This window comes from Globicephala melas, chromosome 1 (assembly GCF_963455315.2).
Source record: "Globicephala melas chromosome 1, mGloMel1.2, whole genome shotgun sequence".
Lineage (NCBI taxonomy): Eukaryota > Metazoa > Chordata > Mammalia > Artiodactyla > Delphinidae > Globicephala > Globicephala melas.
The window spans coordinates 13641273-13653645 of NC_083314.1; positions in this window are offsets into that span (position 1 = coordinate 13641273).

Below are 12373 nucleotides of genomic sequence, written 5' to 3' on the forward strand. Positions count from 1 at the left end.
GAACACTCTATGACATAAATCACAGCAAGATCCTTTTGGACCCACCTCCTAGAGAAATGGAAATAAAAACAAATGAGACCTAATGAAATTTAAAAGCTTTTGCACAGCAAAGGAAACCATAAACAAGAGAAAAAGATAACCTTCAGAATGGGAGAAAGTATTTGCAAATGAAGTAACTGACAAAGGATTAATCTCCAAAATTTACAAGCAGCTCATGCAGCTCAATATCAAAAAAACACACAACCTAATCCAAAAATGGGCAGAAGACTTAAATAGACATTTCTCCAAAGAAGATATATAGATTGCCAACAAACACATGAAAGAATGGTCAATATCATTAATCATCAGAGAAATGAAAATCAAAACTACAATGAGATATCATCTCACACTGGTCAGAATGGCCATCATCAAAAAATCTAGAAACAATAAATGCTGGAGAGGGTGTAGAGAAAAGGGAACACTCTTGCACTGATGGTGGGAATGTCAATTGATACAGCCACTATGGAGAACAGTATGGAGGTTCCTTAAAAAACTAAAAATAGAACTACCATATGACCCAGCAACCCCACTACTGGGCATATACTCTGAGAAAACCATAATTCAAAAAAGAGTCATGGGGCTTCCCTGGTGGTGCAGTGGTTGAGAGTCCACCTGCCAATGCAGGGGAAGTGGGTTCATGCCCTGGTCCGGGAAGATCCCACATCCCTCACAGTGGCTGGGTTCGTGAGCCATGGACACTGAGCCTGCACATCCGGAGCCTGTGCTCCTCAACGGGAGAGGCCACAACAGTGAGAGGCCCGTGTACCGCAAAAAAAAAAAAAAGTCATATACCAAAATGTTCATTGCAGCTCTATTTACAACAGCCAGGACATGGAAACAACCTAAGTGTCCATCAACAGATGAATGCATAAAGAAGATGTGGCACATATATACAATGGAATATTACTCAGCCATAAAAAGAAACGAAATTGAGTTATTTGTAGTGAGGTGGATGGACCTAGAGTCTGTCATACAGAGTGAAGTAAGTCAGAAAAAGAAAAGCAGATACTGTATGCTAACACATATATATGGAATCTAAGAAAAAGAAAAAAGGTCATGAAGAACCTAGGGGCAATATGGGAATAAAGACACAGACCTCCTAGAGAATGGGCTTGAGGATATGGGGAGGGGGAAGGGTAAGCTGTGACAAAGTGAGAGAGTAGCATGCACATATATACACTACCAAACGTAAAATAGATAGCTAGTGGGAAACAGCCGCATAGCACAGGAAGATCAGCTGGGTGCTTTTTGACCACCTAGAGGGGTGGGATAGGGAGGGTGGGAGGGAGGGAGACGCAAGAGGGAAGAGATATGGGAACATATGTATATGTATAAGTGATTCACTTTGTTACAAAGCAGAAACTAACACACCATTGTAAAGCAATTATACTACAATAAAGATGTTAAAAAAATTTTTTTAAATAAATAAAGACAACGACCGTTACTTTTGTGACAATAAAAAAATAAACCTGATCAAGTGCTTCTTTGAGAGTCAGGAATTTTACACTTTTTCTATTCAGCTAATATTTCTATTCTACTTATTTTGTAAAATATATTTAATATTATGTACTGTTGTACTTGAAAAAATTTTAAGGTCGCCTACTAAAATATTTCTCTGGCAAAAAAAAGTTTGCGTATATTTTTAAGTGTAAATTTGTTACGTCTTGTAACCATTGGTAGATAAGACTTCTCTGTAAAAATTTCCATAAAGTTCTAAGTGTGAAAATTACTTTCTGATTGAATTATCGTTACGATTATTAGTAGTAAAATGATTAAATATAAAAACAAAAACATTAAATTTTGATTACAAAGTTAATAACAAGATAGGGTTAGCATCAAAAAAAAAAAAAAAAAATCTGAACTGGAGATTGAGGTTGGAGGCCATGATACTATTAGAACTATTCACAGATATTCCAGCTCTTTTCACGTAGCATTACACATCCCTGTCCCCTTGTTGGAAAGCAAGGCCATGTCAACAAAATGTGATAAGCATTGATGTATGTCTCATCTGCAAAGATGTTTTAAGAGAATGTGTAATTTACCATTTCCTTTGAGTGGACATAAAGAGTGCTGACTTCCAGCTGATAAGTTTATTTAAACTTTATTGAGTTAACACACTGAGATATTGGGGCCTAGCTTATTACTATAGAAAAGCCTAGTCTCTCCTTATCAATAAAGAAATTTTCTATCATCCTCTTAGGTGTGGGAATTAAAGTCATGAAAGCAGATAAGATTTCTTAGGAGTGTCTAAGAAGTAAAGTATTCTAAGAACAGAGCCTGTGGATGGAACACCATCACTTGAAGGACCGATCAATAAATGTCTTCAAATGTCACTAAGTAGGAGCAGTTGAAAGAAAACTTACTTTTAAGTAAAAGCGAGAAGTGCCATACAAGCAAAAACAGGGGGACTTTCAAGGGAGAAACAGAATTAAATACAAACTATTCAAATGAATTGCGAACTGAAAAGCGACCCCTGAGTTTAGAAACTGCAATCAGTGATGACTTCCGTGAGAGAAGTTTTATTGGGATCTCCTGAAGGTACAAGGCAGTAGGTTCAGGATTAACCAGGAGGTAACAACTACCTTTAAGAAGCTTTGGTGTAAAAGGTAAGACGTTTTCCATACAACGAATAATAACTAAATAATGAAAACAGTCTGAATTGATTGTCAGAATTTCTTCCATTTCACCCTTTCATTGCATCAATAGACATAAATGTATGCAACAAGATCACACATTCAGTGCCTTAAACGTTCGGAGAAAAATGTATACAATTAAAATGAAGATCAGTGTAAGTGACTTCAGTGGAATTTTTACATGAATTATTCCGCTAAAACTTTATATAGATTCCATCAGAAGTACGGCAAATATATGAGGTTAAAAGGCTTGTTCACGTAGTATGATGAAATTGCCTATATACACACATATTATAACTATATTGGTACTGAGGAGAATGACAACAATATAGTGAAATATATTCCATCCCAGAATCAAATTTCTCTACAGTTTCAGAATGCATTAATATCTTAATTTATGATGACGAAAATGTGTGCTCAAGGTTATTCAGTATTTCTCTTAAAGGTGGTTTGTCCTACAACTTAAACTTGCCCAAAGGTAGGTCCATGTGCATATTTTTCATAAATAGTGAATTATCATTTAGTTAAGTACAATATTAGTCTCCTTTAGACAAAATGTTAAAATATTGAGTATTTTGAACACATATATATATATATATATATGAATTAGTTATCCCAAATCTACTATTTTTTAAGAGGACAGACCCTTAATAACTTTTATCTAGTGCAGGAGTGAAGAAGTTCAAGGAAAAAAAAGCAAAGATTAAATAATTCTGACTCAATAATTGTTTGAGATAAATTTATAGAAGAAATGGATGGATAATTTTCTGAGCCTCAAAAAATATTTTGTTGTCTTATGAGCTAGATACCATCCTGAATATCAATGGTGTTTCAAAGCTGTTTAAGTTGATGTTAAGCTTAAAATGTAAATTTATGCAGCAATTATAGAATTACTTGGGTAGAAATGCAGCAAATTTGAGATAATATAAAACCACGACAAGCTTTTAGCCAGGGTGAGAACCTTACAGAGTCATTATAAGCTGTCGGATGAAGTGCTGTGTGGTTATGGACCACGTCTATTAATGCTGATGGGATGAAAAACTTATTATCCTACTAACAAGGATCTGGATAACAAGATCACCCTTTCTTAATCAGATTTTTTTCCTTCTGGTTATAATTAAAATTTGGTCTTTCCAAACTGTAAGGCACAATGTACTATCATACAAATCAGTTTATAAAATTAAGCTATAAAAGAAGGTATTTGTTTTTTGTCACATAACAACATTACCTAGATAGCATTCCACTCCTAAAATGTCAGATCCATACTCCTTGGATATGCCAAAAAAGTGATTGAAAATTCATTCCTTAATATAAAATTTGAATAATTATGTGCTATAAGATGTGAGACCTTTTTTTCTCTAGCATTCACTCTGTAATTATGCACGTACTCCACACAGGAGGTCTTAGCAAAAAAAAAAAAAAAATTATCTAAAGCAATGCTTCTTAAAGTCTGGTCTGCAGGCCAGTGGAAGTCTGAAAAGTAATACAGTTCATGACAAGATCAATAAATTATTTGAGACTAAGTCCATAGGAACTTTTATTACAATATGGTACTTCCAAGACGTCCAAGAATGTCATTTTTATTTTCTGTGTATTCATTTTTATTTAATTATTTTTAAAGACTTGTTCTGTTGGGGGAAAAAAAACAGATAATTTGAGAAGTGCAGGGGTGCTGCTTACCTTTGTGTGTTTGTTAGGCAAATGATTTAATGGCAAAAAAAAAAAATATTTAAGATATTCAGGGCATTATGTGGTAATGAATACCACATAATATGACCACATAAATGACCTTGAAGACATTTATCACATAACTTCATTAATCCAATTCTAGGTTAGTAGACTCATATCAGTGGGTCCAATTTCTTTCTCTTTTCTTTTCTCTCTTCATCTTTCTTTTTATTTATTTATTTATTTTTTGGGGCGGAACATCCTAAAAGTAACTGACAGCCTCTGACCATTTGGCTTCCGTGGATATCTACAGTTCACATTTATTAGTAATTTTATTTAACACTGAAATAAGCTCTTTTTATGTAATGTGTCTAATTAAAATGCCTGAGTATATTTCAGTGGTGAGTCCACATTGATTAGTACCCTGACTGGATCATGTTCATAGTTCTAGGGCCATTCCTTTAAGAAGTTGGTGGTCCCTAGAATTGCTTCACATAAAACAGTTTAATTGATATCTGTGGATGACCTTATCAAAGCTCAATTAAGGAGAAACACTTCTTCATATATATAGATACTCAACTTCCTACATAGCAGAGAATCATAAAGCTATTGGTTTGCTCAGAAAATGTCCATATTAGAGCACAACAAAATCTACTAAGACACTCAGATGGACCCCTTATCATCATTCAGAAATGCAGCCTCTTACCAAAGCTGTGGTAGTACTGAATGGTACCATTCATTTTCACTCTAGGCAAATTTACTTTATCAGTAATTAGGTTTTTCCTTTTTTCCAAAAAAAACAAAGATCATTGACTGTCATGAAAAATATATCTTGAGGAATTTGTTAATCCCCAAATTTCTGAGGACCACTAAAACACACAATTTTTCTCACACAGATGTAGAAAAATCTATCGTACGCATAATCTTAACCTGAAGGTTTTATGAAGCGTGATACTTTTTCTCCTTCCCGCACAAAAATGTTACGAACAAGGAAGAAAGAGTGATGCCACAATAAAATGCATTTTCACTAGATTGTGAAAGAGGTTTTGTCTTCATTTTTAATATAATAGGACTGGAAAAGCCAAAAGGAATCAAAATGCCAGCTGTATTTTCACAAAGTTTGGCTGTTTTCAACGGCCTCCTTCTCCTCCTTGAATACACATCTTCTAGGCATTTTCTTCTAGTCCAAGGCAGTTTCCTCTGTGTTGACCACTTGCTCTGACCTATAATATTTCACCACTATGAGTTTTGCTTCACATTCTCAAGAGAAACTGCTTCTGCAATAGCACAGTTATCAGATGCAGACCCTTCTAAGTTCATATTATACAAAAAAAAAAGAAAAAAAAACATTACTTTTAAAATTTCTCGAACCTAGCATTCTGACAGTAAGGGTCAGTTGTGTTGGCATAATGGAGGCTTCACTGCTGACTACTTCACAGAAATATTTCTACAGGCTTCTTTCCCTCAAAATCACATTTCCTTAATGACTGGGAGTTTGGGATTAGAAGATGCAAACTAGTATACCCAGAATGGATAAACAACAAGGCCCTACTGTATAGCATAGGGAACTATATTCAATATCCTGTGATAAACAATAATGGAAAAGAATATATATATGTATAACTGAATCATTTACTCTACAGCAGAAATTAGCACAACACTGTAAATCAACTATACTTCTATGAAATATTTTTTAAAACACATTTCCTTACAGTGTGACATATGTCTTATACATACCTTCACACCATGTTAACCAGCTTTGAACCTTTCCTAAAGTTGTACCTCTGGTAGGCAAGCAATTTCTTTCACTGGCTGGAGGACCTTCTGCAACGGTTTTATAATTGCCTTTTCTTTTTTCTGCTTAAAGTGGAAAATGAATTTGATCTCAAAATATATTTTAGCTACAGATAGTTTGACATCCCCCTATTTATTTTCTACAATCCTATTGGGTCATAGCTAGCTTTACTTTAGTTTCTGATGAAATCATCCAAGCACCCACAGTCCATAACTGGAAGATTTGAGTCTACCTTAAATTACCCCCAGATTCTTATCAGACACAAATGAAGTGTGTTTGTTTCTAAATGCCAAGTAGCTTAAAATTTCAAGTTTGATTAGTCCTCTACTTCCACTGCTGCTTCTTGTCCTAAGGTATTGAAACTGAAGCTTGATCTTGAAGTCCGTCTGTCTGAGATGACTCTTACTGTTTCAAGTCCCTACGCAGGCTGCAGAGAAGCCCAATCACTGGGTCTCAAGTTCCTAACACTACTGCTCAGGTATCTTTCCCAAAGCACAGCACTGACACTGGTTCCCTCTTTCCTAAAGGTGGGTTTCTCTCTCTCTCCCTCTCCCCCCACCTCCATTTCTCTCCTTTCAGCTTTAGCCGTTCTCTCTCCCGGAAAATGCCCTACTTCTGTGAACTCTTACACCCATGTTCTGAGCTCTGGTTTCCAGCCAAGACAGCCCCTTTCCTAGGTACGAGATAATTTACTATTTCGGTGAATTCTTTGCTTGACTCTGCTAAGGACCCTCATTGGGCCTATCCCACTCTGACAACTCTATATAACTTCAACTCTCAGGGGGCAGGGCTTAGGGCAAGATTGTTACTTCTAAGATTTTACTGATATCCTCTTCAGGGACCAGCTTTGCAAAGAACACTCAGAAACGTGGGGAAGCAAAAATAACACTCAGAGATGGTCTGGGGGAGTGGAAGGGGAACTCAGGTTAAGAAAGGCCAAATAATATATTTGGAAGATAATGATAACCTAAGTTGGCCTAGAACATTTGTTTAGGTATATGTTTAGAGAGAATGTCAAAGAGCAACATAGACAACAGAATGTGATGACTAAAATATAACGGAACAAACTGAATTTCTTGCTATCATAGCCCATGTCTCTAACCTTAGGACCAGCTGACTGGTCCATTGCTTCAACCACTGTGTTTCCATGTGAGGGGGCCCTGATGAGAACACAGGGAGATGAATGTGCCCGTCATGGAAAACGTTTATAGAGTTATTATTCTGCAGGATATGGGGTCCAAACAATGTGTGTGCATGTATACATACACACATAATTTGATAAAGGAGGCATCAAAACAATATCATTCTTGTGCAGTTATTTTTTAAATCTTTAAACAAATCTATGAAAACACAAAAACACCTGTAGTCACTGGCCAAACCCTCCATTCTTACCAACACCCATTCCACTCACACCCTCCCCCCACCTCCACGTCAGCAGAGCCAGCAGAAGCTGGAATCAGACAAACTTCCTCCACTTTATGGCGACCCCGTAACCTAAGCCGAAATCAATGACATTCAAAGGGAGCTTCAGTTTTTAGCATTTGTAAGAGCCAATAATTAATTGGAAGAGATGGAAGAATGAGGCTGGGTGGTGTGACGGTTTAGCAAATGTTTTTCATCCCCTTACCCGCCCAGTGAATGTACAGCTTTGGGACAATTACACATTTCAACACAGTGTTGAATAAAGTTTCATCAGGGTCCAGAGAGGGTTAGGAATTGAGACATACGTACATATGTCTATTCTTAAAACAATCACTGGAAAGGGAAGTGAGATTACAATTAGACATATATTTGAGGGTCGGCTTTACTCGAGATAAGAGACTACATAAATGAAGGCTAAATATCCGAATAACGTCAAGAGTCTTTTTAGAAAGAAGGAGCTGGGGAGGGATAGTAAGCAAGAAGCATCGGGGTCTGTTACTGGGTCAATATGCTTATTCCCATTTTATAAATGAGAAAACTAGGGTTGGATGGGTTTATTAAGTTGGCATAAGTCTGAGAGGATCCTACATGAAGAGTCAGAATTGAAACTAGGTTTGTCAGACTGAAGATCCTCAACTAGTTTCACTGCCTCTGAAAAGGATGCTTTTAAAGAGAACAATAGAGTTACCCGAATAAAAAGATCATTTTCCAATTCTGCATGCTGCCTATGAAGAACAGAACTTTGTACTTGAAATTTGGAAGGAGGTAAAGGAAAAGCAGTTGATGTTTATTTTTTTTCACTGAAGATAAATAGTAATAAAACTGATGGAATAAGGGTCTGAGAAACTGTAAGTGATTTAAATACAACTAGAGATGTGTTAGATAAAATTCTAGGACTCAGATTCAGGGCAATAAGAGAAAATCTCTGGAAGATGGTTTGGAATTACTCAATACTTGTCTGGTATAGACCATCCATCCTGATCTTTCCCTAGTAAGGTGTCTTTTATATAAAAATGTTTAAATGGCCCTAGTTCTTGGCCTAGAGAAACATAGGGGCTTATATGGAAAACAGTGGGTTTTTTTAAAAAATTTTTTTTTCATTGGATGATTATTTATTCTCAAAACTGAGCTGTGTGACTTTTCCCAGAGTACAAAAGCTGAGACCACCTCTTTATTCATATGTAGGGTCTTTATCTCAGCGTAAGTTTTTTCATTTGTTTTTGTTAAAAAGAATGCTGTCTTGGGGGCTTCCCTGGTGGCGCAGTGGTTGGGAGTCCATCTGCCGATGCAGGGAACGCGGGTTCGTGCCCCGGTCCGGTAAGATCCCACATGCCGCAGAGCAGCTGGGTCCGTGAGCCATGGCCGCTGAGCCTGCGCTCCACAACGGGAGAGGCCACAACAGTGACAGGCCCGCGTACCGCAAAAAAAAAAAAAAAAAAAGAATGCTGTCTTAATCTGTTCAAGTTGCTTTAACAAAATATCATAGACTGGATAGCTTATAAACAACAAAAATGTATTTCTCACAGTTCTGAAGGTTGAGAAGTCCAAGATTAAGGCACCAGCAGCTCTGGTGTCTGGTGAGAGCCCGCGTCCTCATAGATGGCTGTCTTCTCACTGTAACATCGCATGGCTGAAGGTGCAAGGGAGCCTTCTTGTGCCTCTTTTTTAAGCGCACTAGTCCCACTAACGAGAGCTCCAGCCTCATGATCTAATCATCTCCCAAAGGTCTCACCTCCTGATATCATCACCTTGAGGGTCAGGATTTCAACAATATATCAACTTTGGGGGGACACAAACATTCAGACCACAGCAAATGGCTTCTCTCATTAAAGGAACAGGCGGTTGGGATTGCAGTTTGATTTCCAGCATCCCCATGAAGAGGATCATAAATCTACGTGACCTGGGAGGGTGCTAAGTAACTTCAACATCAGCGTCCTTGCAGTGTTGCAAGTGGTGGGGAAGAGGCCTCAACAAACAGCTCCCCAGGAGCCATAATGGAAATTGCAATGGACTGTACAAGTTTATAGGAATATAGAAATGAATAGAGTGGACCTATTCATTTCTATAGTCCTATAGAGTGCTTGCGTGGGTGAAACAAATGAATAATTATAATGTGGCGTGATACGAATGCTATAAGAGAATCTAGGAGGAAGACATAACTCAAGATAAAGAAAGAGATCTACATGAAATATCTCTGTGAAGAAATATTTGGATAGAGTTTTAAAAAAATCAGTTCAATAAGAAGGGGATGAGTACCCCAGCCAGTGTTAGAGATGGACATGAGTGACTGAGAAGGCAGAGCAGGTAGTCTGACGTCTTGACTTTTATTTCTGGAACAGAGATTGAGTTTGGAGGATCTGAATTTGGAGAGATTGTCTGGGTCCAAATCCCAAGGAATCTTCAGTGCCAAGTTAAAGAATTTGATATTTTCTTTTTATAACTGGGAGACATGATCCTTTTTGCATTCTTGAAGACAATTTTAGTAACACTGTTGAGAATGATTTGTAGGGAGATTATGAAGGAAGGCAGGGAATTGGGTATGAATTTATGCAGCCTTTTAAGTGAGAGATGATGATGGTCTAAATGAAATCATCAAAGAGGGGAAATAAAAAGGAGACTTAGTGATTGATTGGATATTGGATGTAAGGAAAGAGAGATATATTCAGTTTCCTGCTTTGGGAACTTGAAGAGACAGTAATTCCAGTTATCAATAATGAAAATGTAAAAGGAAGATCAGGATGGAGTGGGGAGGGGGAAATGATAAGCTTGGTTTGGTATATGTTGAATTTAAAGAACAGATTCATGTTTACCTAGAAATATTCAGTAGGTAGTTGGAAGCATATAAATGGAATTTCAAAGAGAGATACATGGTGGAAGTTAAGAATTTGGAAAGTATTTGATTACTCAGGTAATGCTGTAATTTAAAAAGAGGAACCAGACAGAGTAACACTAGAGTCCATTAGATGGAGAGTGCAAAATCAGACTGATAGCACAAAATAGGAAATGAATTAGAAGAGAGTATTCTGAGACACTGTCAAAAACGGAAAACAAGTAAGGGAACTGATTTTATTTTTTATTGGAGTATAGTTGTTTTACAATGCTGTATTAGTTTTTGCTGTACAGCAAAGTGAATCAGCTATATGTATACATATCTCCCCTCTTTTCTGGACTTTGTTCCCAATTAGGTCACAACAGAGCACTGAGTAGAGTTCCCCGTGCCATACAGTCAGTTCTCATAACTTGTCTCTGTCATGTATAGTATCAATAGTGTATATATGTCAATCCCAATCTCCCAATTCATCCCACCGCTCCCCACTTGGTATCCATACATTTGTTCTCCACATCTGTGTCTCCATTTCTGTTTTGCAAATAAGTTTTTGCAATAGGGAGAGAACTCCAGATCTGAAGATTGGTGCTTTTTGCCTAAGATTTTTATAGGGGAGAGGTAGAGTGCTTTACAGTTTGAAGATTTATGTGTGGTCTTAAAGGAGATTAGGGAACGGTATAATTATAATCAAAAAGTGCAATGTCACTGAGATCAAGGAAGAAAGAAGTTTTAAGAATGAGTTGGCGCTTATTAGCAATTTAAATGAAGACAGATAAATCCTTTCTCCAACTAGAGAATCAATAGTGAGGCTGGAAAGAGTAATTTGAGAAGAATGGTGAGTACACAGGCCAGATTACATGTGATATGTAATATAAGTGATACTGAGAAGTCACATATCAATATCTATTTGCTTGTTTTCTTATAAATATATACTACTAATTGTTGCAATGGGATAGTTACTAAATGTACCAGAATCAAGGGAAGATGTTGCCATGTTTTGTAGGCAGAAGGGAAGTAGTGGGTGGAAAAGAAGAGATTCAAAATACTATTGTTGCAAAATTTAAAATTTTCAGTTATGTGGATTGAAAAAAACTTTGATATGGATTAAAAGTATATATTTGAAATTCTCTATAAGCATGTCAAAACGTCAAAGGTATGATTACGACAATGGAAAGATTTGGGGAAACAATACACAGATTTATGGAATATTCAACTGAAATGATAATAACCTCTTTTGAGGAGACTAACTGATGCACTTTCCTTATGGATCACAAGCTAGGTTAGGATTTTGGTAAATGGAAGTGACGTGGAATGGGAATTTGTGTGATAAAGCATGAAAATGCTGAACTCCATAAGCTAGTGAGGACATTTAATCACTTAGAGAAAGAGTTACAGTGTCCATGCTTGTGCCTCAATCTCAAAATCTCAAAAATCACCCTCCCAACTAAAGCAGTAATATTCAATACATCCCATAGTCACAGCACGCAGAACACAAAATATTCAGAATAGAAAAGGCTTCAGGTAACAGGGCTCTATAAATGGGCAATGAAACATCCCCATCATTATAAATGGTTAGTGGCAAACCTTTGCCAACCGTATTTAAATGGAAAAAGTCCACGGGAAGATTCAGTTCTCAAAGTGAACTTTAAAAATTGCACATCTAGGGAGGGACAGATTCTTTATAAGTAAAGAGTTCTGACAGTACAGAGTGCTATCTCAGCCAAACTATGGATAGTTCCTTTAGCACCATACTATACAATTTGAGCAGAAATATAAATACAGAACCCAGATATTATATAGGAAAGTTCTCATTAATTTTTCAAATTTTCAACTCCCTTCACACTTCAGGATTGCAAAGTTCTTAGCCAAAACTGCTCAAGAATATAATTCCAGGCCTGGTCCCCTCTGAAGTTCTCTTACTTTTATACTGTCCAAATTCTATTTTCCATCCTGTGCTGTGTGTCCTCCTTTGTTTTGTTTGCTTGTTGG